A 24,222-nucleotide genomic window follows, 5' to 3' on the forward strand; every position below is an offset into this window, starting at 1 on the left:
TCAATAAAGAAGATAAAAATAAAAGAAAAAAAATGTATATTCTTGGCGAACTGTTATCTATTAAGATAAAATAAGTTTTTTTTACAGCAATTTATATCCTCTCCACTGGGAAATATTTTTAATCCTAACTATTTCGATTCATATCGCTTGATTTTTGCTACATTTAAATGGTAACACAAAGGTAAAAGAACACCCAGGTATGCCGATTCCTCTTCCGACCGAACAGTGGCGGGTGATCTCGTTAATATAGCGATCACCAACTTTTCTATAAACGCCACTGTTGCACTGAAACGAACCAAAAACTAATAAAATTCCGTTCGCTGTGGCATTAGCAGGAAAATTTTTGTTCTGATCATCAGCTATATCAGCGTCCGTTACGAGTTTAGTTTAGGAATTGAATTTTGCCACATCGAATTAGGTCGTAAATATGAATATTATGTTATGATACCGTGTGTGTATAATACGGTAAGATTGCCCTCACTGTTAGCTGCTCAACGGAGTGGAAAAGGGTTTCAGATATGTGAGCAGGTAATCGAGAAAGGATTGTTCCAATATATCCATAGGGTCCCTCTCTTGCATGCTGATAATCGTATAAGTCCAAGAAGTCCATCGGTTCGGAAGAAAAAATGTCTTTCAGCATGTTGGGAGACCTCGTAGGGGAATGCCGATACTTTCGATCGCATAGAATGCAGATTCTTATTGCAGTCTTTCTTATGAAAATATACTCTCCGAATTGCAGTTAAACATTTGTTATTTAAGTAATTAAGTAAATCACGATTTTTGCAGATACGAACGAAGCTTGACGTGTGAAGTTTACATTCAGCAGGATTGTATATATATATTGCATACGCGCGCGTATTTATGTTCTTCCGACAATGGAAATGCCTAACGAATAATTTTCTCCTTGACTATTTTCTTATTCTGTTAATTATTTGTACTTGCGAACTCTTAAATAACACTATAGTATAGTCGCGAAATACTTAGAAACGGATAGAAGAGACTCATTACCGAGAATAATAACGGAACGAACATATATTTTGACGACAGACTCGATTGAGTCGAAGACAAAGAGGATAGCCCCCTCTCCCTCGAGACAGGTGGGCTGTAGCGCGACAAGTGCGAATCCGTGGCAAGGATGGACAGTCGTTGTCTCACTGGTTAACCAGAAAGATTCGAATGACGCTTTTCGTGATTTATGCACGCCGATGCACGCCGATCATTATTTTGTTAAATACATGTACATATACTCAAGAGAACTGTAATTATATCCTGACACATTTCGAATCCAAAAGAACTACCTTACAAACTTCCCCTTAAATAGATAATCTCGAAAAGTTTGCGATAGCAATTTAATTAAAATAAAAAATGCACATTTCTTGTTGTAATTGTCTTGTTGTAAAAAATTACTAATTACTTTATATAGGACTTATATAGGAAAAGTCTGCCAGAAATATAAACTATTTGAATGCTCAATTTATAGCGTTATCGCTAACTCATTGGTATATTAATAGTCAATATAGCAAAGGTACATTAAAATAAGAATATTGATTAATAAGTAAATGTCGGAGTTATATCACGATACATCTCAAAGGGCGATTATTTCGATAGATTACGCTCGCGTTGTTAACGCAACTGAATAAAATCCCACGAGTGTATTCTGCGTGGCTGCGAGTGGCACTTCCTTAACTGTCCCTAAAACCGATTGTATATTATCACTGCTTTTTATTGCTCACAATACATGACGTCACTGCATTTTGCACGGGAGAAAGTCGCCGGAACGATATTTCTTCGTAACGATCTCAATGCACGGATGTTTTTCAGCGCGGACGTAATACCGGTAAGAACATTAAGAGTTGATGAAAATTAGCGAGAATTATTATAAATACACGCACACAGTAATATCTTCCGGAGTCCGCGCATAAGCCGCTTATTGCACAAACAATTGCAAAGGCGGGATTCGTATTGTTAACAAATTCTCTTTTACCGGATGGTTCATAATGACGCGAAAGCGCTTTTTAACTGAGATGCGAAACGCAATGTAAGGAAATTTTGCCGACTGGCTTGATTTTTCGCCGACATCGAGCATATCGTCTCTGCTTATAAGCAAAAAAATTTTTTTATTATGTTATGAGAAATAAAGAAGCATAAAAACAAGCTAATTTTTAGATTAGGTTAAGTTAGGTTTCCCAAACATATGTTTAGAATTCTTAAACATTATGTTTAGAATTTTTAAACATATGTTTAGAATTAGATACATCACCTAATTCTAAACATATATGTTATGTAGCCTAATTAAAAGATGTGATTTTTGTTACAACATTACAATTGGTGTAATTTAAAAATAAGTACACAATGTCTGTTCAAAAAGTTCGTTGAAAGGCCAAACGATTCAATACTTGAAAATATCAAGGAAAATTTTCAGACGGACTTACTTTAGGGACGCAACCCCGAAAATGTGTACCAGGACCCAGGACTGCTTCCAGAAATTACGATTTCAAAGGATGTGCCGGATGCGAGTCCTCATCACTTGGCTGGGTCGTCACTATACATGCATGCATGACATATCGGTGTAGCAGAAGCTGAAATTTTGGCTTCTGCTATAGGCTACATCGATATGTTATGCATGGGGTAGTGGCGTCTCATGCCAAGTGGTGGGGCTCGCACATCCGGCATATCCCTCAAAATTGCAACTTCTGGAAGTAGTCCTGGGTCTCTTACGTTCCACGAAATCGGCCTGTCTAGAAGTAATAATGGCGTCGAGAATGTATCAATCGAGAGGGAACATATTATTTCAAAGATAGGACTGAATAAATTGTAAGTAAATCTAAAAATTATAAAGACAAAATTCAGGAATTTTTTGAATAGATCTCGTGCTTTATTGGATATTACTGAAATAATATTTACACACTGTAGAGACACCTGCAAAATGCGGCATATTTTTTTAACGCATATTCTATGTATTTAACGCACACTTAAAAATATAAAATATTACGAAGAAAATACACTTTTACTACTACGTTTGTAGTAGTATTGGTAGTATAGTAGAAGTATATCTTTTTTCGTAACATTTTACATTTGTATATATATATATATATATATATTATGTGTGTGTGTGTGTGTGGTGTGTGTGTGTGGTGTGTGTGTGTGTGTGTTGTGTGGTGTGTGTTGTGTGTGTGTGTGTGTGTGTGGTGTGTGTGTGTGTGTGTGTGGTGTGTGTGTGTGTGTGTGTGTGTGTGTGTGTGTGTATTGTGCAACATCATAGGTTCTTTGTTAATAGACTTACTGAACGAACAAGCTTTTCTGGGAAAAGAGTATAAAAGTAAATAAATGTATAAAGTATAAAATGATAAGACATATAAAGAATCCATATGTTAATCACATGTTGACTCTAAAGGCCCCCGCACAATGAAAAATATAAGGAACAAGGAACAGATATTAGCGATTTAGCGAATATTAGGACTAAAGAATCGAGAATAGTTTAGCATTGACACACGGCTTCAGGTCGCCCCCTGTTTCTGTTGCCTGTGTCATTGTGCATCCAGTTTTATTCTTGATTCTTATGCTTTCTTAAATCATCCGCGAGAAATTGTTTACGAAATAATAAACCCATTAAGCATTATTTTTGTAATGGTCTAACATGTGAAAAGTTTGTTAAAGTGATTGTTAGAACTATTATTTGTCGTAGGACATAACTGTCCAGCCGTAAATGAAACCGTTGAAGATGTATGTCAATTCTTTTGACAAACTTTCGGTGAAAATATATGAAAGAATATATGAAACATGTATCAGTTACATGTGGTAAACTTTAACATTTATAGATATGATATGAGTACACTTTTGAATTGTGAATTAGAAATCAATTAATTAGATAAAATTTCACATTTAATTCTAAAAACTGGAAATTAGTTAAGTAATATCATATCATGTATTCTTAGTACATTCATCATTCTTTGATATCATTGCAAAAAAGGAAATATATTTAAAACATTTATTTCATACTTGATCTCCATTGAGCTTCGCCGCTTTTAAATATTCTACTAATTTTTTAGTTTAATTGGGAAAATCAATTAAAAACTAATTAATTGTAACTAAGAAACTGTTTTGATTCAAGTTTCACCAAAAATTCCGCTTCTTCTTCCAGTCGTCGTGACCACGCCGAGAACGTTCCACGGTTCTTTCTCAAGAACCCCATCGCGCACTCTCGAGGAACTACGGGCAGGATGGAAAAGCCGGTCTCGTAAAATTTTTCGCGAGCGGCGGGAAACTTCGGCTCGTGTCCGTTCGCGCTCGTTGCCTCTCACGCTCGACCCAACCGGAATTAATTAGTATTCCATAGCGCGATAATAATCGCGGTAATTAAAAGACTCCGAAAATCCAGTTCGCCGGTAAGTTTCGAATGCCGCGCAGGTAGAACGGTGGGGGGACGGGAAAAGATCGGGGGAGTTGGGCGGGGGATGCACGCGTGAGACGACGACGTCGGGGGTACAAGGTGGTCGTAGAGAAGTACCTACTTCCCGTAGCCATCCGCCCGTCCTTGTGTCCCTGTTTAAGGGTTTCGCCGGTGCCAGAGCCTGGTACCACTAGCACACCCCTCCCTCATGGCCCCCCCGGTTACCCGGGCGCCCCCGCTTGCCCTCAACACGCTCCGCGCGCGGCGGCACCCCACTCTCGTTTCGTTCTCCTCACTCGCGAGAGGAGTCGCGAGTCGCGAGGAGGAAACGGCCCGCCAGAGGTTCTCATTCTGCGCGTCGCGCCCGCCGCGCCGACACACGTGCGCGGCAGCGCGCGCGCGTACGCGCGTACTCGCGGAGGCGGGTGGCGGCGGGCGCGCGTCACGAGACGCTAGAAAAGCGAAGGTGCCCACGGATGTATTTTTTAATTATTGATTTTAATGACGAGGGGAGCCGCTGCCAACGCCATCTTGGATGCTGGGCGGAGTAAGAAGCGTTCTCTCCCTTTTCCTCTCTGTCCACGCGCTCTCACTCTCTTGCTCGCTCCCTCCCATCTATTCCTCCTTCTTTGTCTCTTTTTCGCGCTCTTTTCCTCTCGCTCGCCTGCGACTCTTTCGGAGGGGGCCCTCTCCCTCTCTTTCTTTCTTTCTCCTCGGGCCAGCTCCTTCTTTTTCCACCGTCCTAGCTCGCTTCTTCCTCGGTACCCTCCCGACCCCACCATTCCGCCGCCGCTCGCCGCGTGGTTTCCCTCTTTCTTCTCTACTAATGCCGAGAGATAGACAGATGATGATTAAGAAAGCGCCGGTACGTGTGAGGACAACGCCGCGACGCCCGGTACCTCCGCCCGCCTCGCTCCTCGTTCTCCACCATCTCCTCCTCCTCCTCCTTCTCCTCCTCCTTCTCTTCCCTCTCCCCCTTCTCCACCTCCGACAATTCTTCTTCTTCCTCTTTTCCTCTCTCGATTCTCTCCGCTGCACTTCGCTCCCCCTCCTCCCCGACTCGGTCTTTCTCTCTTTTTTTTCCGTCGCTTGATTTCCGCTCGTTCGTTCCCTCTTTCCTCGTCTGTCCCCCCCCGAAACTTTTTTCTCTCTCTCCGCGGGCCTTCCTTCCCTTGCGGTTACACGTTTGTCGCGTGCATCATGGTCCGCGGAGAATGCTTTCGAACGGCTTGCCCGCTATTTGTTACTGATGGTTTCGCGGAAGGACGTTACTGGTGCCACCATTATCAAGCAACTATGGCCGATCGACGATGGTGAACGCAAATTATCGGCTACTCCAGCGAAAAATATCGATCGACATTGAGATATGAGCAACGAACTTAGCGATCTAGCACGCATTTCCTTGAAAGTCACTTGCTCACAGACGTCACTGTGCAGTGATTGATTTCCGTTAATTCTTTCCTTGAAATCGACTTGATCGCTAATTAGTTGCACTTCATCAAATACAAAATGATACAAAAGCATCGAGGGAGGTTATAAGATTTATTGATACAGTTAGGTTTTTCTGCTTCGGTACTGTGAGAAATCACGACTTTCACGGCAGAATTCTTGGATTTCACCTTCGAGCGTATCGAATCGCAATGTAGAATACAGACACGCACACAAAAAAATTCTTGAATCAACGCTAAAAATATAAATTTGTAAAAGCGTGATCGCGAGCGTTGCTTGTGCAATAACATTCCGTGCATAAGATATATTCTTTACGTGCTTTTCGTTTTATTGTTCACAAGTGGACTAATTATGTCCAGTAAGTCATTCAGAAGGGGAGACCTCAAGAAATTATTCGCGCGCCCGAATTTTCTATCAAGCGGCCGGCTTTGCTTTTCTTATACTATTCTATGTTTTTGCGTGACAAAATTTACATTCCTTGTTAGATCTTAACATGCAAACGTAGATACATAGATTCATTTACGAGAAAGAAAATGACGTAGCATATTTTACATTGTCTTAATTTTCTCAGTCATTATAATTATCGTTATACAGTTAAAAGACTTATCAAGAACGCTGATCTTACTTGTCGACAAGAGTTTCCAGAACATGCAATTTTACCTTATATGATAAATTTTTATCTTACCTATATAATAAAATTTATTTATTCAAAGCAATGTTAGCAACAGCAAAATATATTTGCCAAGGACTAGGCTATATCGCTTTAGCAAATTCTTATTTCTATAAGCAAATTTATTCGGTTATCTATTTTGCCAACAAAAAAAAATAGATTTTATTGTAATGTGATATTTTTTTTATTGATTACAGTAGCGAAGTTTTTCGCTTTCACATTGAATATGCAGCAGCGGCGATGTCGTTTTGCCGCTACAGCAAAATTCTTTCTCTCTGTGTTGTAATAATTAAGTACAGACATTCGGAGCGCATATATGCGTATACAGCGAATGAAAACTGAGATTTTAGTACGTGTCGTACGTGGAGACCATTCTGCAATAAGGTCAGTTCGAGCATTGTTATCGAGGTGCCACGTGCTTCTCGTGACCTCGCAGATGTGTCTCATACCGCAGCGTGAAAAATCAGGAATTCACAATTATATATCAGTAATGTTCCGCAATTAACGGGACATGTGCATAGGTTCACTTAACACACGTTGTCTGCAGTGAGTTTTGTATGCCTTATCGTGTAGGCCACACTAGAATTTTTATTATAATATGATTATTATAATGAAAAGATTCAATGAAAATATAATATGACTAAATAAGAATAAATAGGTAGTGTGTTGAATTATGCATTTTACACTTTACGTTATCTACCTAATTATGGCACTCAAAAGTTTATATTAAATGGCATTTATTCTTTTACATGTGTTTCAAAAGAATTCTATAACGTCGTCCACCAGTGACCATCAAGGCGTTATTGAAAAGTCAGGCATCGGAGTGATGACCATCAATCAACTATATTAAACTGGATGCATTTAATTATGCAAAAACTTCTAAGATAGAAGTAATCATGTAAGAAATTTATCCGTTGTATTTTATTAAATTTTCAAATTAAATATTCGTTGTGACGTGACCACGATATAAAATAAATAGGTTTGCTGAAATAGAATGTATTTAATTACAAAAAACCAGCGCGTATAAATAGAAACTTTTGTTTCACATACAAAATTAATTTTTTTTATTAAATTAAAAATTCAACGCAAAGTAATGTTTCATAATTACATTCTTACATTATAAACGTCACTTGCATTTAAATTAATCGAGATGGATGGTAGTCGTGGAGACTGCTGGAAAAGATCTTGGAACAACGTCGAATAAATTTTCGCCGCGTAATTAAGCCTTCTTCGGACAACCATACCACTGATTATATATATTCGTGAATGATAAAATCTTTAAATTTACCTGAATTTCTCCCTGGCATCTCTAATCCACCTGTCAAAGATTATCATCAAGCAATGATGCCAGCGAAAATTCGCTCTCACCTCCGATTGCGTGCAGTGGCGTGTGGTAGTGCGTGTTATGGTCGTTTAGATAACGTTTAAATCCGCTGTTTATCGGCGTGCCTGTGTACCCCGGCGCGGGGGGAGAACCCGAGGGGGGCGAACACTCGCATACGAAATCGATCCTCGATACTCAATCTTCGCGGAGAGCGGCCGCGCGCGTACGTACGCCGAGAGAAGAACGGCTAACTAAACCGTACCCGCGATCGATATCATCAAGAGGGTGAAGAAGATTCGTACATTAGGTATGCCATATGAGAAAGAGGAGAGAGAGAGGGGGAAAAGAGAGGGAGAGAGAGGGAGAGAGAAGGCGAAAGCCGCCCAGCGCCCTATTGTGAATTAATTACCCAGAATCGTCGCGGGGGGCAGCGCCATGGCGCATCGCGTCAACGCCGAGTCACGTTTTCGTTAATTCTCACTCTGGCCTCCGGCCCCGCGCCGGCTGTCGTTCCACCGCGCTTAAATACTTATCGATAATCCGATCGGGTGCGAGCCGAGCCGTGTAGACTCGACTTCGATTGCGCCTGGTCTTTTGAACGAAGTCGACGCGAGTCCGCGATCGAACGGCGTGACGGGCCGAATGTGTGTTCTCCAACGAGACGATCTCCTCACGCGTGCGATTGTATCAACCGGATAGTCGACGCGAGAATTAGAGTACCAGTTTTATTTAGCGAGAAGACCGACATGGTGGCAAATTGGATTTCGCGCGCTTCTCGTGGGGATCTAATTTGATAATTTTATGTCGATAAGGTTTAGGAGACGCGCAGAGAGAGAGAGAGAGAGAAAGAGAGAGAGAGAGGGGGGGGGAAGCAAACGTTTTCAGAATAGTTTATAATATTAAGCTGCAATCTAATAAATTGATATATATGTATTTTATATCATTTAGGGCCGGTTGTTTCAATATGTTGGTAAACTAACTAATAGTTAAATCATATATGTTTTTGTTTTTCCTTCAAATTAAATAAGGATAGACATTTGATTGAACAACCGGCCTTTAATGTTACACGTTATTTCAAATAATTTCAACGTTTATTCTAGGATAATTTGATAATTATCGAATCGCGCGATCGTTAAATGTTGACAGACACCGAACGTATTAATCGCAGGAAGACTTAATACTTTATGTGGAGACATGCGAGAGCCGGCTTTTTGCAGGAGTATGTAAGTCCTTGGAGAAGGAAGCGTGTGGACTACGCCGTTGACGTACAATATATGTAGGCCAATCTCTTTCAGAGCGACAATGCCGCGATGCACGCTTCAAAGACCGCATATCCTAAGAACACTGTGAAAGCAGACAATGCGCGACGGTCCAGTAAATCCCGATCGATGCTCAGCGTCCGAGGCATGAGAAAAGAGATCGGACCGGAAAGAGTGGATCGCTCGGATTGTAATTTTGTTGACCTTCCCGCTATTAACCCGTACAAGTGTTCGCGTCGTTGTGCTCAGATGAAAAGTTGTTTTATTCGTACGCAAAGTTTATGCAAATCATCTTCTAAATAAAATTATATCCGTGTTCAATATAGAATAAAATATATTAACGCCTATATGAAAGAATACTATTGTATTGACTTACCGCTGGGTAACAAATCAAATAAACAGTAAATTATTTTTTATTATAAACAATAAATAAATAAGCTGGGAAAACATGTATTTTGTATTGTAAACAACAATTCCAATATCTCTGTTAATTTCAATTCAAAATTTGGATTCTTTAAAGAATATTAAATTGAATTTTCTTTTCGCCAAAAAATTTGTCCATTAAAATTTAGCTAGTAGTTGGAGTGCTCGCGATTATCGCTTTATCAAAATCGAAATTTGATGTAATTAGAAAAATGGCATTCCGATAGTTGACGAAGAGAAGAAATCCTCGTAACGTCAAAATCACTTGCCACATCCCGTCCCTGTAACTCGGTTGTCCTAACGCAATTTTACACTCAGCTATCGGATGAGATAATCCTTTAAGTAGGTCCGGCGACTCAAACGTCTCGTTAATTTAAAACGTCGACCGTGAGCTTTTGACAACGAACCGTCGAACAAATCATCTTGTCGCGACATGAGAGACACGCGCGCTATTTATCTCCCACATCGAAAGAACGATCGAGAATCGATGGTGACCGGCCGTTGATTTGACCGACCGGCACTTACGAGCTCCGCAGTTTTATGGTCCTTACTTTTACGGATGCCGCGACAGAATTCACGATTGGGGATAAGGGTAAGGAGGGAGTGAACGGTGGTGGTCGCGTGATGCGGTATAGTAACTCGGAGAGCGTGTCGGTGCCCGGACGACGCGACGAAGACTCAGAGACGGGGGAGGGATGGAGGAGGACACGGATATCGGGGTGTGAGAAAAAGCAGAAGAAGAAGCGAAACGAGATCGGATCGCGGCATCCGTTGAGGTTTACACGGAGAACATCCCGAGGCGCGTTATGCTCGCGCGAAGTTCCGGCACGGTGCGGGGCCGCCATAAATTTTGCGACCGTTCTTGACGGCACGCTGCGAAGGATTTTTGTGAGGACAGAGACTTTCCATCTCAAGCAACGCCTTCCTCGAAAATTGGTATTCTTTTCCATACGTTAATTAAGATAGTGAACAAATTATTTGGAAACTTCATCGTTATCAATTTTTCTCAATTTTATATTTAAATCGGATAATGAAATTTATGCTAAAAAAGTTGGAGGAAATCTTAGTAAGAGAAATAAAAGTAAATATATATGTATGTAAGAAATTCAAAAACTCGCAATGTTAATTTTAATGACAACCGTACAGCGAAGAGGATCGCCTTCTACGTTTTATGTCTTAAAAATTACATTAGCAATGTAATCTGGCTGAATTATATCAGCAGGATTAATGGGTTCTTGAGCTTCCTGATTTTCGGCCCTCGTTTCGATCTATCCAACGCAGCGTGTGTCTTGGCGGGTGTCCAGTTTACGGAGGACTCTCGCAGTGAAGTCTGCAACTAGCATAGCGCGATCTCTTAATCATGTCTCTCAGGGGGAAAAAAGACAGAAAAGCGCGAATGTCTTGATTACACGGTTACTTAGGCACGGGTAATATTTCATTATCGAACATCGCCAACACCGAAGAATTTATGCATCTGATTTTATTCATAAAATTGAAAGTTCTTACAATTTTGAGCACTGAACGAGCAGTATCATATCGCCAGACCCTGCGTACGAAATTATGTTACCTATACCCGAACTGTAACTATAATGTATTATTATACCACGTATGAGGGAAGACGGAGGACGAAGCGAACGGAGTCGAGGAAGTTGCGTGCGCGACCGGGTATGGCTCGTCAAGAAGAAAGTTGGCGGCGACGACGGTGTCGCGACGTCGTGATAATTATGGATATCGCGATGCGCTTGTCGATGTTATACGCATATACATATGCAAATACATATACATATATTAATATGCGCATAAAGATAATAAAGTAAACGTGTGCAAAATACGAGATGTTTGAAAAATGTTCAACTTTCATGTTTGTTAGAAATACCGATATTATAAATGTAAAAAATAGCGAAGAGAGAATATAATCCCTTAAACGCTCTCTAATTCGCTAACAAGGGTAATGTTACCCTTGATGGAGGTAACATTTCTATTCTATGCACACTCAGAAGAGTTATAGTGTTCTTGTGAATTAGTAGATTTTCTACATAATCTTGAATCTTGAACCGTATTTAACATATGCGTCAGAATTCAATACATTCAAAGGACCGAAAGTATAGCTCTTTAAGAGCTTTATCTTTGTGAAGTTCATCAGTCAACAATACATATACAATACGCATTTATAGATACAAAATTTCTCTGAAATAAAAATAAAAATAAAATAAAGGTATGCCGACTCAGAATCCGGAAAAGAGAATGTGAAACATATCTTTTCTGAAACAAGGCACCCCCGCGGCGTAAGAAGACCGCCGTCGCATCGTTCTTTTTCATCGTATCCGGCTGCGTGCTCTCATAGGCACCGAGCGTTGATGAGTCGAAGCGGGAAGATGAAGGGAAGGAGAAAGCAGAGTGTGGGCACTGTGGAGGAGCCCGAACGAGCCTGAGGAGAATGGAGGGCACGAGGAAAAGAAGGAGAAGACGCGCAGGAGGAAGCAAAGAGCCGGGGCCTGGCCCTTGCGATGGGCGAGACGGAGCGAGGGTGCGAGCGCGAGAGGAAGACGGACGGAGGTGGCGGAGGTGGAATTAATGCACGCACCGGGCCACGCACCCAAACCCCTTACAGGCAGCCAGCCTACTTCGTTATACGACAAGTATAAGAGGAGAGCACAGAGACTTTTATTGATCGCCTGGCAAAAACTCAGGAACCCTCATTTCGTGCTCCGTACCCCCGACTCTCTTACCGGCGAGCCTCCACCAGCCACTCTCTCTTTCTCTCTCTCTCTCTCTCTGTTTCTCTTCCTCTCACCCATCATGCTTATCCTCCTGTTCGTGGAAAGAGTGACGGGCTGTCGTCGTCGTCGTCGCCGTCGTCTACGGTTCCTTCGATACTAAAGCCGCGCTGCCTCTCGATAATCTTTTACACTTAAGACCGAGGTAACCCTTTCCCTTTCTACGCAACCCACTTCGTGCACGTACTGATCCTCTCCTTTTCTCTCATCCCGCTGTGACGTTCTCTCCCTCCGTAGCGCGTTTCAAGTCTCCCTCGCAACCTCTGAAGGCCGAAGGCACTCGAGGCAATGTAGGTACGTGGTGGAATTACATCGGATACCAAGAGGGTGGAGGTTGGGGGGTTAAAGACGAGATTCCGAATCTTAGAACGTGCGCGAAACGTCCTTTTTCTTCCAACATGTCTTCCGTTTCTTCAGAGAACTCTCTTGTCTTCGGCAGCAGTTGCGAGAAGTCATAAGGATTCTCGCAAACATTTACAGCTACTCTTCTCTAATTCTTATAAACGCACATATACTTTTTTCAACATAAGAAACACATTTCTTTTTACTTTGTCACGGATTTATATTTTCGAACAATTAATCCATCAAGACTCAATCAATATTTGATACCGATTGTATATCAATGAAACTATATAACATGTTTTTAAGATGATACGAAATTATCGTGTCAGATAGAAATTTTATAATCTTAAAATAATATGTAAAAGACGTGTATCTTACTTTAAGCTTATCACAATGCGGAAAAGAATCATTGACAACGTTGCCAGTAAAAGGCAAATAAAGTTCATCGGACTCGATGACCGTGAAAACGGTGGACGGACACGAGACGCTCTTTAGAAAAGTCGAGACAACCGCATGCGTCACGAATTCAGAGAGGAAAAAAAACAATCTACTCCCGAAATATTCCATACAATACCGTCCGTATCACGAACCGCTCGCGAATGCACTCCTGCATTTTGGATGGAAAAACCGTGGCCGATCGTTGCCGTTATTGCGACGCTCATTCGCGGTTCGCATTGTTCGTCCGCGCACGCATAATGCATAGAAATATTAGAGCTTTTAAGGCTTAAAAACGTAAGCGTGCGCCGCGACGTCCGCATTGCGCGAGGACAGAGAATGCACCCTCTCTCCCCCGACGCTCGCGAGCGCTCTATGTGTCAGCGGACGGCGGAGTGAGAAGGGGGAGGGGCCGGGAGGGTAGGCGGAGAGGCGGAGGGTGAGAAACGGGCGAACGGGTAAGATGTGTTTGTTCCACACAAGCTATTGTCCGCGAAGACTACCTTTCCATTGTTTGTCGCAGTCTCGCCCTCTCTCTTTCAACGGCAGCAGCCACCCCTGTCGTTCAGTATCTTACATCGCGCCCAGCTTTATTTCGAGGGTTTTGCGCCACTCGAAAGGAGCGTCGGCTGCGCTCTCGCGAGAGAGCGAGAGAGAAACCCCCCATCACACTGCTTTTCTTCGGTTACCTAGCAGAATCGGGACCGATTCCTTTTAGGATCCTAACGAAGATAGTGACTTCTCACTTCGCCTCCCCCCCCTCCGTCCACACATACAGTTATACGTACGCACACATGCATTGTACATCGATACATAAATTTACTGTTCCTTGAAAATTTTCCGAAAGGAAAATGATCAGAGATTATATGTAATTTATAATCTATAACATTTTTTTCAAAAGAAAGGAAAAGTTACTTTATTTGTAATCTTCAAATTTTAGAAGATCTTAGAATCTTCCGACAGTTATGCTTTAGCGTAGATAATTCTACCGTAGATTAAAACAATATGCGCTAAGGATCGAAGTTCAGGGAGCGAGCAGAGGACCTTCCTTAGTTTTCCGAAGGCGTTAGATAAAGGTAAGAAACGCGAGGAACGAGCACACCTCGCGTTTCCTACGACCATAAATTAGTGTGTGAAGTTTTTGCGCTGCTATAGTTGCGCACGGATGCAATGCGCTTCGCAAGTCACATCCATCATCGAGATTTCGCAAGTCATGCGACTGCCGTGGTTGTCTTCTGGCGGGCAGTCGAGGAAGAATGGCGTCATTATCAGAGAAATGTTGACGCGTTCGTTGCGCGATTCGCTAGTTATTTGTTATTATCGTTAAAAATAAAAACATAATGTCTTACAGCATGTTATAAGAAGTATTACGCAAGGCGTGAAATACTAATCAATATTAACAACAACATTTTATTATATAATTTGATAGGGAAATTTATTGCATATTTTAATTACCCCTCTCACTTAGTGTTATTATAACTTGCTCATCTCCCTACGTAATGCATTGCCTGATTGGCCTTCTGAGAAGGACGAGGATAAAGCGGTGATTCTCTCTCTTCAATGGAAGGGATAAAAGGGGGATCCACGTGTTCCCGTGGTGTGGACGAACAAGCGCGAAAAATCTCGATCCGGCTTTGTGCATCGGGACGAGATCGCGTCGCGCATTTACACGCACACTCGCAGATCTATTTGCATGTGTGCGTAGATCTACTTACACACCTGGCCGAACAAAGTACCTCGGCCACGGTGCGCCTTATTGTCATACGGTCGAGATCGGACTGCCGCTTGGGGCAGAGGGGTCCCGTCGCGTAATAATAATTAAAGTTACGCGCGCGTACAATCATAGTAATGGCCGCCAACCGGTCGTCCGCCGTGCCGCGGCCAGAAACGAGAGAAGATATCCAACAACACCGACACAGCCCCCCGGTGCCGTCACACTTGAGTGCGCGAACTCTCGCTAAAGACTAAGAGACGGGTGGGAATTGGGGGGTTGGTGGCGAGCAGGTTTGCGGGAGAAAGAGAGCGCCTTCTGGAAATATTCTAATAAGCAAAATTTTCGCTTTTGTATTTAAGAAGAGGGAAAGAAGTGGTGCCGAGCGCAGTCGTACGCGAGGGGGACAGAGGCGCGAGGGTTGAGAGGAAATGGGAGGAAGGGTTGGGGGAGGGGGAGGGGAGGGTAGATGATAAGGAAAGAATGAAAGCACCGAAGCAACCCTACCGTATACTCTCTGTTAGTCGCAATGGTGATGGTGGTGGGAGGGTGGTGGCGATGCCGGTTTTCAAGGGGTTAGAGTGACTTGAAGGAGAATGGGTACGTAGGGAGAGGAGTAGTACAGAGTTGCGGGAAGGAAGCGGAAGAAGCGGAAGAAGAAGAAGAAGAAGAAGAAGGAGAAGAAGAAGACGGACAGACGAAGGGGGAGACAGAGGGTCGAGCTGGTCGTATTGTCTCAGCGGGGTGGTTGCCCGCGGGAGCGCGGATCGAGGGGACATCGCGCGGAGAGAAGGAGATCGTCGAGGGGGATGGCGGATGTCAGAGGATGAGAGGTAGCGAGGGCGGAAAGGGGCCTTGGCGGTTGAAGGAACGAAGCACGGTTGCGGAAGAAGAAGCAAAGTGGCAGAAGAAGAAAGAGAAAAGAAGAAGACGAAGGACAAGGAGGTTGCAACGCGCGAGGATGGAGAGAGAGAAAGAGACCGAGGGATGCGAAGGGGGTAAGACGCTGCATGAAGGGTTGGAAATGTAGATAGAATTTCTTCATTTCGCGTCCTTCGCCTCCCCCCTTCGCTCTCCCGCCCGCCCGCCTGCCGACCGCCACCGCGAGTCTTTCCCTTCCCCCCATCCCGCTCTGTCCTCCTCCTTCTCATCCTCCACCTTGCGTCGTCTTTTCCTTTACCACCCTCTGCCTCCCTTCTCTTCTTTCCGCGCCGTCCCCTGCCCACACCCCATACACCCACACCCCCGAACATCCTCGTCTCTACCCCCGACATTCCCCTCTCATTTCACCCATCCCCGCCATTCTTTCTCTTAAGACTCCGTGGCAGAGGAATCGTTAAAATCTGGCCGTACCCTCGGTGTACCCACCCTACCACCCTTTCGCCACCCACCGGCACCATCACCCGGCCGCGCGAGTCCTCCTACTCTTACTCTCTCTCTTTCTCTCTGCCTGCCGTCGGAGCTACCACCCACCTCCTCCCCCATCTTCCATCCCCGCATCCCTACAGTCACTAACCCTTGAATGCCGCTCACTCACTACTTACTTTCGCGGGTGGTTGCAAGGAAGTAGCCTGGGGGAGTGAGGTGAGAGGGCAAGGGGCACCCGTAGGTATCCGCGAGAAGTAACGTTCGACTATTAATCAGAGGGATGAATGTATATACATTCGCGTCGTGGGGCGCGCGTACTATGAACGCGTCGAAAGTACCCCCGGCACGTTTCGTTGATTAGAGTTTGTTATCAATCTCGTCTGATTCATGTGACAGTTTCTTCTACAGAAACCCGCGTAACCCGATGGCTTGATCCATTAGAGATTATCGTTTCGACTTTTGAGAATAGACTTAAGCCACTACTTATGATATTCAATTAATCCTCTAGTATTACGGATATACGGATATATGCATAACATAATTAATACCAGATCAATTTGATGAATTTGATCAATTTGATCAATTGTAAGTGAAGATACATATACATATAAATTGTACATATATATTGTACATATATGTATTGTATATGTATACATTTTGTGTTAATTCTAACAATAAGATAAACAAAATCTTCTAAGATATATATATATATATATATATATATATAATATATATATGTAGGTCTGGAAGTATGTTCCGGACTTTTATTTTTGATATCGGTATATTCCGGGACATTTGGCAGTTTCCAGGACTGTCCTGGAAAAAATTCATGTCCTACGGCAATTTTCGGGACAGTTTTTTGAATCTGATTACATATATATGCGTTATATTCCAGGACTGTACATTTCAAAAAACGTAAACAATCCCGTATATATATATAATATATATATATATATATATATATATATATATATATATATATATATATATATATCTTAGATATAAATAGTAAAATTTTAATTTAAATGAATAAATAATACATAAAAATCTCTTAATTAACTAATTAATAACAGTGCGTCTATATTGCATCGCAATATCAATCGTATCATATAAATAATCTTATCTTTGAAACTCAGGTGAAAGTTTTGAAGCGTAAGTGGTATCGAGGAATACTGCACGAAGATGGAACAGCCGTGGGATATCGATAGCAGCTGTGATAGTTCTGAAAAGTTTAGGAGCACTTTATGCAACCTAGAACACTGCAATATTTACATTGATCGAGTATTAGTGATTAAAGAGAAACAACAAATGGATCTCTCAGATTTATATAGATTTGGAAATTAATAATTAACATTTCCATTTATTTGTTTCTTTTTAAAAATTTTTTTCTGGAATTATTATTTCTATAAATTAATTCTTTATACACACACACACACGCAAGCACGCACACACATATCTCGAAAAAAAAAGAAAGATATATATATATATACAGGTATCAAATTTGATACCTAATTTAAAATACAATTTCTGTTTATTCTCTTCTTTCTTTGCCGTTCTTTAACTTTTATTAATTAACTATTGTTCTTATATGTTAATTAGGTTTTCTAATTAACTTGCATATTACGACTTGCATATTATCGCGTTTTCGCTTATAATGTGAATTACAACTCGAATTTCTTCTAATCCGTCTTATAAAATTAGTTTGAAATTAAGATGTAGTGAATAAAGGTTAATTATTTGACTTCCAATTATATTAATAACATCTCGTTTTAATGCTGTTAATAAAATATTAACGTCATCGTTATGAAGTAACATGTTGCAATATCATATGTTATGTATTATACATTATACAGTCGTCGAGGTCAGTCTAGCCATTCGCTAATGGACGACTCGATGACAAGGATCAAAAGCGATTGCGTCACCGGTTCTTTCCCCCCTTCCCGTCCTATTCCCGATCACAAGGCGGGAGTCAGGCAAGGGTAAAAACTGCAAGAGAGTTTTCGACCGACACTCGAGGGTTATTGTTTCGGGTACCGCGGATTTGCATTTATTTCCTCCGACCGTTCTCATTGTTCGTTCATTTTTGAACGTTGCATTCTCAGTCACGAATTCGTCCTTCTTCTTGCGTATCGCATTGCATTTGTGCAGGCGTAATTAGCGATGCGATCGAGTGCCGCGCTTTTCAGCTTCTAACTTATTCAACGTTTCTCATTCTGCTGGTTCTCTCTCTTCTCTCGCGAGAACGAACGCGTCACGACGCGATATATAGGGTTGGATGCCAGATCTACCCAAAAGTATCTTAAAAGCGAACTCTCTGGCGCATATTCAATTCACGTACAATCAGACTAATCTCGGAAAGTTTCAAAAATTATATATTGTAGATATATTAACATTTAAAATTAAGTTATTAACATTTCAACAAGTTGTTAACAAAAATTGTATGTTATATATTAATAATTACAATCCAATAATTACTTTTTGTTGATAATATAAATATAAATATTTAGTATTTATTTGATAATAATTTATTATTTATTTAAGTCTGAGACATTACATAGTTGTTATTTTTTATATATTACTGGATGTTTTATAGCTGTACATTTTTTTTATGTATCTCGAATTGCTTACTGTTATTAGTGTTACTCTATTGTTTTTTTATATTACCTTACTTACATTATATCATTAGCGCAAAAAAACTTAATGCTTATTTTACGATGCGCATTTATTACTGCTCAATATAGATTTATCTCGCGTATAGACCGCGCATTCTCCCTTTACATCTTAACAATGTTAGCTCTCATAGCCCCAAGGGCCAATAAGGGATGGACGCCCACGGTTATAAATTCTTTCCATATTATATAAGTGAATATATTTTCATCATCAAAACTTTTAATTAGTAATGTGACGTCATGTACACAACGAGGAAATTTTAAAATATATTTATACGTTACAAACAAGACTGATACGCGGGTAAACAATGCAAAAAAAAAGAAAAAAATGTAAGAATATAAACATACAAAATGTCCAGAGATAAAATATGTAGAAAAAAATTCCTATTAAATGTAGAATTTAGTTTATGGGTGTGTATAATAATCCTAATATGTAGATCTGACACGGTTTAATATCAAACGCAGCAATTACGATTGCAGCTGCGATATTTATTTGACTTTAAAAGGCTATAATTAACACCAACCTATTGTACGATAAAACTTAGTAGAAAATTATGATGTGACGCGGAAATGATAATTAAATGAAAATGCGATTGTTTGAGTAATGAGAGTAGCGGCTGCTAATAACTGCTTAACATGTTTTTCTTTTTCTTAACGACGCACAGTTCGCTTTAATAAGTTCCGCTACCATGATTTTCTCGCACACATTAGATAACGTCTAGAGATCGGGGGAAGAAAGGGGGACCGGGAGAACTTGTACGGGATCCAGGGAAGGGGGATGGGGAAGGCGACCCTCCGCCTCGCGTGAAAAATATGTAAAGTATTGATTGCATTTTATAATTACTTGGGAGACGGTCGTCTTAGCTACCCTATCCACTCTCGTGCCACCCTCGCTCACCACCCTCCTCTCTGCTTTCTCGCACCCTCCGCGCTCCCATCGTGCTGGGGTTTCTTCTTTCGTTTTCTCTTTCTCTCTTTCACACTCCTCTCTTTCTCCATCGTACTCTGATTCCCTCGCTCTTGCCCCTTCGGAACTCCGTCGTAGTTATCTCTTCCTCGCACCCTCACACGCGATCTCCGTTTCCTTAGCCACCGAACTGCCACAGATACGTGTATGTGTGTGTGTGTGTGTCCCACCCTCTTGGCGCGCACGTTCTCATGTGTTTATACTTGGACGAGCAAGGAGATAGTCGTTCTCGCTTCCTGTACATCATACGCCGAATTAAGAAGCTCGGCGATATACTTCGATATTAAAAATAATAGTTTTCAATCTTGATTTTTCCCAGTGCGAATGAAAATCTATAGAACTATTTATTATGGACACGTGGCTTTTGATTTTAACGACTTCTTGGCTACACTAAATTTCTCGCGTATTTTGCGAGCTACAGTTTAGAAAATTACTTTTAAATATGCGTTCATCGGAAAGTTTTACGGAGTGTAGCTTTCGCAGAATAAAATGAGACGATGGACACTTCTTAAGGGTCACTCCTAACTTTATATTCACCAGAGAGTTTTGCTACCGAGAGTTGTTCTTCGAGATTGACTACCGAGTGTTCTCTAAGTCTAAGCTTGGATACTTCGTCGAGATCTTAACTATTATTATCTAACTATAACTTAAAATCGTTTTAAATTCTGAAGTCATTTTTTTGATTTTGTAAATCGCAAGTGACGTAATCCTTTCTAACACGTCGAGTAATACGATTTTCACTTTTACTTCCCACTCACACACCCTCGTACCCGTCGGCTCTCGCGAGGACCTACCGATGATCCTCATTGAACTTTATAATGGACGTATTGTTTACGGCAGCGGCTCTGGAAGGAGTTTGCGTGCGAGCGACTGAAAGTTGAAGGGAGAGGACTCGCTGCAAAACAGCTCGAAAGATACAATTAAGATTTATCTAGAAGTGCAAAGCGGACTGATTAAAAGCCGGAGCGGTGCTTTGCGAACGATTCATTAATAAACGCAGGTTTAGAAGGGACAACGAGGTAACAATGCCTTTGCGTCATTTGATTAAAGCATTGGAAAATTTTTTTTTGCCGCGAGAGTTTCATTGATACAAAATCATTTAAAATATCGTGATTGTTAGAAATAAAAGATTATGCATAAATGTCAAATTTTTATTATTATTAAGTGACGCTTTTATATAATCATTCTGTGTTTGATTTAATCACAAAATAATTGTAAAACTCCAAATTAAATAGAAGCTAATAAAAGAATGGAAGCTCTAAATAAAAACGTTTCTGGTTAATGCGATGTGATAAGCGCTAATTAGCATTGCAACAGATACAGATAAGTAACTTTTATCATCGCAGCTAATCCTCCTATATAAATATGCAAACATCTGGACTAGCACGCGTTATCAGCCCGACAATCCTTCATCCCTCTAATTTGACTACCCCTAATGGATGGGCGGACAATGTGCATCGATTGTCATGTCACACGTGCATATGTCACTCCCATATTTTAAATACGCAGACTTCCATCCCGTTGGTCCAGTTAAATAAAAATTAACGATTTTAAATAAAGAATTAATAGCAGATTTTAATATATATTGTATGTATTAATGCATAGCGTAAGTATATAATGTAATATGTATGCGTACGCCGAAATGTAAGAACTTTAATTAAACGTTTCCACACGTGTCTTGAATTAACGCGAACTGCTGCATTAAGTGAACTGAGATCTTAATTATGCAGGATTTCTAGTCTCGTTCAAACGAAGGTGCAGCTGAAAAACAGTTATATGTACTACCGAATGAAAGGACTATCAATTTCTTTATGTAGAATAAAGCGTTATCGCGATATCATTTTCGATACTTTTAATTACATTAATTGTTCGAACATGTTACTCTTTAACTTGGTGACAATTTTTACCGCTGCACTTTATGGTATGCTAAACAAAGCGCCGCGCCGCCGCGATAGGATTGCCGCGTTTTGCCGCTCGCGCGACCTCGCTTTAGCTCGCGTAATAATTCGTCGCTTCTCTCCGGGATTTAAGACGAATGAGTCTTACGTCTACGCGCGTGCTTGCCGGGAGTGGAATATCGGAAAGGTAAGGAAAACGAGGGAAGAAGCGACGCGCGCGGAAGGGCGCGGGGTAAGACGGGGGCAGGGGAAAGGGGGGACACGGCGGTTGAGAGTCGCCGGGGGTTTGAGAGTCGCGAGGGGGACGTGTAAGAGGGTAGCTGGAGGACCAGGGGGGCTGGAGGGCTGCGGGGGCAAAAGGAAAGGGTAGGCAAGGAGGGCCACTGTTTTTACCAACCATCCTGCGACTGCCGCGTACTCATTTACTCTCGGTAAACCAAGACACGGACGCACCCCCTCGTGCACACGCACGGCGAGACTCCGTATACGTGAGTGTCGTATACGCGAGCGATGCTCGAGTACACTCAAGCAACGTAGACGAACGCACTCGTCGCGCGTCTCGTGCATCTTCGTATTAGAGAAATTATACGTGTGTATGTATTACATATTCGTGGAAGGGAAAATGAGGCAAATAAAACGAGCGCGCGGCGGTAACAATGAGCCGATATGAGCGATAGAAGATAAATTTAAATTGTATGATGTACTGATAACTTTTTAGAGAAAATGAACATTAGCGACTGGAATGCAAAAGTTGGAGTTTTCTCTCTCTCTCTCTCTCTCTCTCTCTCTCTCTCTCTCTCTTTTTATGCTTGAACGTTTTCTTTCTTCCACCTCGTGGGGTGCAAATAGATGCTAATCATAATAATAATAATCATGTTTGGTCCAAGATGTTAATAAATCATTTTCGTGTCATATTAATATACGAATGTTGGAGAGAATTGTGTTTGCCGCAGTGTATGATCCCCTTCGTTCCGCTTTATTATCGGTGACCTAATTGGCAGTCAAACGCATGTCGGTTATTCGTAACTGTCATCCCGGATTGTGCAATATCCTTCGTGACTGCTGCAAGCGAGACGCGCACCAATTATACTAACGATCAATAAATACATGCAATTTTATATAGAGTTCCGCGGATCGGCCGCGGGACTTTGTAATATCACTCCTGTTATCACATTGATGCCAATTGCTAATTACTTCGGTGGTGGAGACCGTAAGACCGCGAGGCAATGTGCGCGATACACAGCCGTAACGCATTCAAGGCGTGCGTAAGTAATACGCGAGCAACAGACGCGGTAATCACGCATACGAGTTCTCTTTACGCGCATACATGCACACGTATACGCACATTGGTACACTCACATATACACACGGACGCGTACGAACTTTGCAGCCTACCCACACTGTCTCCCGACGATGGTACACGGGGGTAGAGAAATTTGAGGTGCGGGCGCGGGTGGGTAGGTAGCGAGAACGTACGTAAGGGTTTTCTCGGTTTCTTACAGCGTAGGAGTGGGAGTTTGGCGGAGGTTGAGGCGGAGGACGGGGCGGGTGGGCGAGGGGGTGAGGGGGATGAAAGGGAAGCACGGGGTTGGGGTAGAGCAGCTCTGCCTAGAAGTTGCGCCCAGCATTTTAATCGATTTCATTTGCGCGCATGTGAGCGAGCGAGCGAGCGAGCGAGCCGCGCCACGGAAAGAGAGAAAGAGTGGTAAGGGGGTGGAAAAGGAGGGTGGGTAGGTAGGATAGAGAGACAGACAGAGGCAATGAGAGGGCGTAGGTGGGACAAGGAGACGGCGTCGAGCGCGAGTGAGCGAAGAAAACCGTAAGGACGAGTTGATGCGTGCGAGGAGGACGAAAGAAATAGCGCGAAAGAGACGGGGTGAAGGAAAGGGAGAAAGAGAGAAAGGTAGAAAGAGAAAGGGGTGGAAAGAAGGGAAAGAGAAAGAGAGAGAGAGAGAGAGAGAGAAACGAGAGAGCGTGCGCTCCTCCGGTATATAAACCTTTCTTTGTTTTGCTTTGCTTGCGTCATTAGGGGTTGGGGATGGATGAGGCGAAAGAGCGAGGGAAGGTCCCCTCCCCCCGACGGGTGAGGGCGTGGTTCTTCTGCAATCTACATATAGGCATCCTGTGCAGACGACCTTAGTACCACACGCGAACGTATGTACGTATGTTTGTGGGCATACACGTGTGTTTTCTGTAGGTGCACCCGACCCTGGTGCACCACCCTCGTGTTCCCCACCGTTCTCGTCCTTGTCGTCGTCGTCGTTGTCGTCGTCGTCGTATAGTCGTCGCCCTCGTCGTCGTTCCTCTACTTATAATTCGCATGATGGGCCGACACACGCTCGAGTTAAAACTTCGCGATGTGTCTTCCGTCGGTGAACTCCGCGCGCGTCCACCACCCCGCCGCCCGCGCCCCTGTCGCCTCCTCGACGTGCGGAAGAGATCGTACGAGCGAAGGGGGTGGCTTTATATACGCGTCTTCAGCTCGTCGAAAGAGACTGCGAAAATACGTTGGCGGATAATACCGCCGAGAGAATCGGCAC

At 42.3% G+C, this 24,222-nt stretch overlaps 1 protein-coding gene across 1 annotated transcript in view; it reads right to left on the minus strand.

The window, feature by feature from the left end:
- Lov (jim lovell) overlaps positions 1-24,222 on the minus strand; it is an 84,967-nt gene that overhangs the window by 25,500 nt on the left and 35,245 nt on the right. The gene's annotated exons all lie outside the window — the stretch shown is intronic.

The sequence above is a fragment of the Temnothorax longispinosus genome, chromosome 1, assembly GCF_030848805.1.
Source record: "Temnothorax longispinosus isolate EJ_2023e chromosome 1, Tlon_JGU_v1, whole genome shotgun sequence".
Taxonomy (NCBI): domain Eukaryota; kingdom Metazoa; phylum Arthropoda; class Insecta; order Hymenoptera; family Formicidae; genus Temnothorax; species Temnothorax longispinosus.